The following is a 6,740-nucleotide window of genomic DNA, read 5'->3' as shown; positions in this document are numbered from 1 at the left end:
TGCTGGAGCAGTTTCCCACTTCGCCCTGGTGGTTGATCCAGTCTTGCTAATGAGGGGAACAGGTTGACCCTTTCTGATCTGTGCTCTTATTCAGATTCTGCACGATCAAATCAGGAAAATACATAAATTGAATTAAGCAAATAAAACGTGGCACAAATATTGATTGTATTGGTAATGGTGCATTGAAGCAAGATGACTGCAGGTTAAAAAAAATTGCAGGTGATCTTTTAAAAGAAACAAGGCTATAATATAAAGTAGTGACTGTGGCCATAATCCAAAAACTACTCCAGCTGTAAATTAATTTGACTCTGACTCACTTGTCTTACAAAGAATACTGTTCATATAAGTCAAGCATACACAATCTATTATGGTTAACATGTCCATACTTAATCTATTAACAGTTAGACAAAGGCTCCACATGTTATGGGGAGTACCGTAGCACTGTCTCTACTTTGTCTCTTAATGGCACAAATGTCATTTAAAAGGGACAAACTGTGGCTGCAGAAAATGATTTTGTACCTTTTGCCTTATGCTTGCTTAATGTTTTAATCACTGTTGTTAATTGTTTTTAAATGTCCTTTCTTTTGCCTCGTGTTTTTAACGGTTTTATGTGAAGCACTTTGAATTGCCTTGTTGTTGAAATGTGCTCTACAAATAAACGTGCCTTGCCTTATGGCAGAACCGCCAATAATGTTATGTGGTTACATAATGGTTTCAACTCTAGTGCATGTATTGACTTCTATGATGCCAAATTGGCATCATGCACTGTTGTCGTTACTAGTAAAAACCATAAACTGTAGCATCCATCGTTGTTTTATCTGAATTTACATCTTAAAAAGCAGATTTGGTTAGAAATATGTAAGAGTTAAATTGAACAGAACTCTGATTAATAAGTAACCTTTCTCACTATTGATTTGACAATCAATATGTGAGTGTCATGGTAGAAAATTGAGTTCTAACAGAAAGGAGGAAAAATGTGTCAGTTAGATCAGCCAAGGTCAGTGGAGGCCTCTCATTTGGAGTGACATAACCTTCAGCGCAAGGTTACCATCCATCACTCTGCAGGAACACATACTTATTATATTCTGTGAAATGTGTGCGTGTCAATCCAATCCAAGGTGAGCAACATTCACCCTGAGAGAACCACATAACCAACTAAAAAATAACCCGTTTCAGCAAAAATCTATAGAATTGCACAGCAATGGGTGGAAAAAGGTTAAAATCATGGAGAACAGGATGATGTTACGATGTAGCATTGTAAACGGACCCAAACGCAAGCACACAGACTCGGGTAACAGGCAGGATATTGTTCAAAATAGTCTTTATTGTTCAACAGAGGGCGGTACCTAAAGACTATGTCCCAAGTCGGGAGGGAAACTCCCACTCTCACTGGGGTAAGGCTGCGCTGGGGGAATCCCAAGGTCCTCCACAGCAAGCGGCAGCAGAATGGGTACTGGAGTCCTGGTAGCACCAACTGACAGCTATGACAGGTATTCCCAGGTGGTCTCCCATCCAAGCACTAACCAGGACCAACCCTGCTTAGCTTTAGAGATCAGCCGAGATTGGGAGCACTGCCTGATAGCACAGACTAGTAGCAGAATGAGAGCAGGAACAGGTACCGGTACTGGTACTGGAGCAGGAGCAGAACAATACAAGACACGAGTAGGGGAACTTAGGTGGATGGAGGACAGGCATGGGGCAGGACAGACTGGGGTGACCGCTCCAGAGGACGGCAGTGGCAGCGACAAAACCCCTCCAGCTGGAGGCGTGGCGTCAATCCAGCCGGAGGCAGGAACAGGAGGAACGGTGTTCTCAACCCAGCTGGAAACTGGTGGTCCGGGGTCTGAGATCCGTCCAGTAACAGGAACAGCGGGGACAGCGTCGTCGATCTGGCCGGAAGATAGTGGCCCGACGTTAGGTCAGGTGGTGATTGGGGAAAGTGGTGGCAGCTGCTGAGGGGTGTGTCCATGGGAGGTGACAGGAGGCGGGAAGAGGAGGACACAGAACACATGGAGAAAACAATAACAAACAGACAGGGGAATGACAGCACACATGAGGAGACTGGGGACCAAACAGAGGAGCAAACAGTAGGAGCAGACAGGAATCCTAACAGATGAATCATTTTTATAGGAATAGTTTGACATTTTGAGGACTTAACTTGCTTCAGCTTTCTTGCTTTTAGAATTAAGTGAGAAGATTGATACCATACAAGTGTATGTTGGCTAAATACAAAATTAGTTATATTTAGCTTAGCTTAGCATAAAGATTGAAAAAAAAGAATTAGATCCATCTGAGTACTCAGAGTATTACACAACATGTCTTCTCCAGGACACACCCACTTCATTAGCTTTGGTATCTCAGGGCATATGTTGCGTCATGAAGTGGGTATGTCATGTTGTGAACTGGGTTTTTTGTGATTGTTGTGATCAAAAATGGGTGATTTTGTGGTTGCTTTTCTTTGTGATAGAATTGTATAAATTGGCAAAAATTTTACATTTTTGTTGTGTATGGAGAATAACAGCAAATTCTCTGCAGCTCCTATAATATCTCACCTCAGCTCCATGTTGGATTGCTGTTTGCTAAGCCCCGCCAATTTTTAAAAGCAATCCAATAACGAAAGGATTTGATCATTAAATTTGACTTGCAACCATATATTGTATATAAAAGTGAACGTAGCTTCCGGGTAAGAAAAATGAGGCCAGTGCCGAAGTGTAATACCACCAGCTGTAATACCACTGAGTGCCACCAGAGCTCTACTCAAAAACTTTCCGGCTCCATAGACTCATGAGACTTTCATGAAATACAAAGTCAATACATTTCTTTCATAAGTTATCATGTTGTTAGCTGAAGTCGCTCCTTCTTATTAGTTTTCTGGTGTTCTATCTGAAAATAATCTCATCATGAATAAGAAAATAAGCCCCAAAAAGCCTTGTTTTTGTGGGCGTGTTTGTTTGATTGACAGCCCGGTGGGCGGGACGTAATGCCTTCAAGTTCCCAGTCAGATCAAGTCCGACCCACTGCTCGCTCCTCACTAGCTCATCCAAATATGGTCACTTCTGGCTCCAAACTGGCAAGATGGCGACGGCCAAAATCTGAACTCGAGGCTTCATAACAGCCATTCACAAACCAGTAGGTGACGTCACTGTTGGTTGCTGCTGCTTGTAACTAAATCACCACTAGGATATTGTGTATCACTTGAAAATACATCGTATTCCTGAAGATACAGAATTTAATTTAACCCTCCCGTTGTCCTACGGTCAAAATGACCCGCAGCTGTGTTCAACCAAGTTGTATTTTATTTTTATATTTTTTGGGATCATGGTGTCCTATAAAATTGGCCTCCTATGAAAATAAAAAATATAAAAATAAAATACAACTTGGTTGAACACAGCTGTGGGTCATTTTGACCCAAGGACAACAGGAGGGTTAAGTGCGACTACAACTGTATTAACAGCAGGTTGTGGTTCTAGAGGCTTTGAACAAACCCAGGAAAACCTTGTCTTTATGTGACGGCTCACTGCTGGCTGTAGCTTTATATTCAGCATATTGACGTAAGAGTGGCAACCACATTTTCAACTGTTGACAACAAAGAAAAGAGAAAAAAAAGTTATTTCCCAAAATGTTCGGCCAAATAGACGAAAACATTTTGTCTTCAAGTCAAACCAAATCTCTTGCCGGTCAAGTAAGTAACTATTCTTCACAAAGTATTATGAGACAATCTTCTCCTTTACACAATTTGTCTCTCCGCCTCCCTTTCCTTTCTCCCTGTTTTAATTCAAATATGTATTATTGAAACCACACTAATTGATACGAAATGAATGTCTGGCCTTCTAATTGAAATATGCTTTATTGAAATGGCATGAATATAGCATGAACCTCTTTCCTTTTTACTTCTATGAATATTCATGAATATTGAGTAAGTGTGTCTGTGTCCATCAGCAACAGAGGGTTGCCATGGGAGACAACCCATCGAGCCTGTCCTCATCCTCTCATCCCTCTCTTCTCTCTGTCATCTCTCCTGTTCTGTCACAATCCCAGCATTGGTGTCCTCACGGAGAGAGAAAAACTTCTTAACAAAGTTTTTTCATTTTTTACTCTGCACAATTATAATAATAAAGGTAGACCTGAAAGTGTGACTGACAACACGTCGCTCTGATGCAGGCCTGTTTCCTAAGCGACAGCTGATATAATCTTATTCATGCTAATTGATGGGCAAGTTGGCAGCCTGATAATGAAATTCAAACCTCCATTCATGTCTCCGTGTGCGTCTGAAGTTGTGTGCGTGTGGTGTGTAATTCTGTGCGACGGCAGCCTGTAAACTGTCTAATTGACCTTTCCACAGTCCACAAAGGACGGCTCCTCCATCGCCCGTTTATTCCCTCCCTTCTCCTCTTTCCTCCATCCTCCTCTTCCACTCTCCCCTGATACTTCCGCTCTTCTTGTCCTCTGGTTTCTCATCACTATTTTTACCCCCTAAGTCTTATTCATTCTCTCATTCTTTTGTCAAAGCTACACTGCAGGTCTTGTATTTTCCTCCTGCATTTTTTTAAGCCATGATGAGCAGTATTTTATCTACATATTTGTAGCATATTTCATTGTAAGAGACAATAATATTATTGGACAATGCTGCCACAGTGGGTTTGGCTTTTACTGCCATTGGGGGGCGCTAGAATCAGACATTTTTTACAAATTCTTCACTGTTTTTAAAAATTGGACCAATGGGGTGCTACAATGACATGATACAAAAAATATTGTATAACGCGTGTGGTTAGTAAGACATTTGATAAAAAGTAATGAATGGTAGGCAAAGTTAACGTAGAGGATAAAGATCATTGCTGCAGTTTCCGGGATCCCTCTAGATTTCAGATCATCTAGATTATTTTCTATGTTTTTTCATATTGTCAACAGATGAAACAACAACAACAACGAAAATGTTTGAGCTCCATATAGCAGCATTGTTGTCTGAAAACACACTAAAACCCTTTACTGAATCATACTGTTGGTGTCATAGTCATTACAAAAATAACCACGAGTACTGTAGGTTTTTTAGAAACAACTCCAAAGACTAATATCAGCGATTAGTTTCATGTTCGTGAAAACGTATTTTAGGAAAGGGAAAGTTTTGAGGTGTGAATGTGATCCCTGTTGGTCAGTCTGTGGTGGCAGCTTCAGTTTACACTATGATTATAGTATAGTAGGAATTATCGAGGAATTGATGCAGGAACCAGAACAATGCCCTTTGTATCCTTGGTTCCTTAAATACAAGGGTCTCTAACCAGTAGCTCGCGAGCTACCTGGTAGCTCAAATTAGCTCTCAGAGGAAAAAAAAAAGGTTGGAGAACCCTGCTTTAAATTTTATTTACAAGGTCTACAATGGTTGTTCACTGACATGGTGTTGCACTCTGCTTAAAAGCTGCACCAATAGTTTTAAAATTAACCAGAGTACTACGTCCATTAAGATCCAACGACTGAAAACAGTACTCAGTAAGCTTAATGGAAGCTAAGATATCACAGTAAATGGTCTTATGCAATGCTAGCTTACTACCACAGTCTGCTGACCTGCAGGATTGGGAGTCCTGCACAGTGGTAAATGCGAGTTATTTCAGTTCCTGCTTCCTTTTCTGCATGGCCGTCATCTCTTTTTCATGATATCAATTTTGGTTGACTCACTACTGAGTTGCTTCACACCGTCTTCTACGTTGTACGAATCTAGGATATCAAAATTCAGCTTCCTGTTAAATCAAGAATAGAATTTAAAATTCTCTTGCTGACTTACAAAGCTCTTCATGACCAGGCTCCATCTCATCGCAGAGATCTTATAGAACCAAAAAAAAATCCTAGCAGAGCACTTCACTCTCAGAACGATGGCCTGCTTGTGTTTCCCAGAGTTTCCAAAAGCCTTCAGTTTGCAGGCTCCTCTCCTGTGGAACCAGCTCCCAGTTTGTGTTCCAGGGGCAGAAACCGTCTCTAGCTTTAAGGTTAGACTTAAAACTTTCCTTTTTGATAAAGCTCATAGTTAGAGCTGCTCAGGTAGACCTGATGGTAGGCCTGGTTCTGTCAGAGGGAGTTTTTCCTTCCCTCTTTTGGAGATTTTTCTCCCTGAAAGAGGAATTTTTCCCTCCTAGATTATGTGGGAATTGTTGTATTGTTGGGTTTCTCTGTATAATATTGTAAAGTTCTGCTGTAAGGACTTTAATGTGTTAAGTGCCATGAAATAACCTCTGTTGTAATTTGGTGCTATATAAATCAAATTTATTTAAAATGAATAACTCAGAAAAAAAAAAAAAAAAAAAACAGTCTGAGAATTGCTTCCACTGGCTTAACCCTGTTATATATAGTTTCCAGTCTTTGTTGTAGCTGCATTTCCTTTTCTTTTGGGTAGTTTCATTTATATTCTGCAGAAATCATCACGTGTTATCCTTATTCCTAAGTTATGCTTCGTTCTTTTCTCAGTTATATCCGTTTCCTGTTTTATTTTGGTACTCATCTTGTCTCTTGTTTTAAGTGTCTTCACTTCCTGCCATTGTGTCTTCCCGTCATTGTGATTGTCTTCCTAGATTGTTTCCATCTGTGTTCAGTTATCTCACCGCCTTCGTGTGTATAAGGTCTGAGTGCTTCTGACCTGAGTGCTGGTTCGATGTAGCTCTTGGTTCCTGTGGGTTTTCGAGTGATTCGTGGGAGTTTTTGTGGTTCTGACCTTTTGCCTGAATTCCCGAACTAAGTCTTTTGCTTAGCCCTCT

The sequence above is a fragment of the Brachyistius frenatus genome, unplaced genomic scaffold, assembly GCF_029030835.1.
Source record: "Brachyistius frenatus isolate BFR_SWC_R1_liver_20210118 unplaced genomic scaffold, ASM2903083v1 Contig_46, whole genome shotgun sequence".
In the NCBI taxonomy this organism is placed as follows: domain Eukaryota; kingdom Metazoa; phylum Chordata; class Actinopteri; family Embiotocidae; genus Brachyistius; species Brachyistius frenatus.
Note: the sequence above shows the minus strand (reverse complement) of the source record.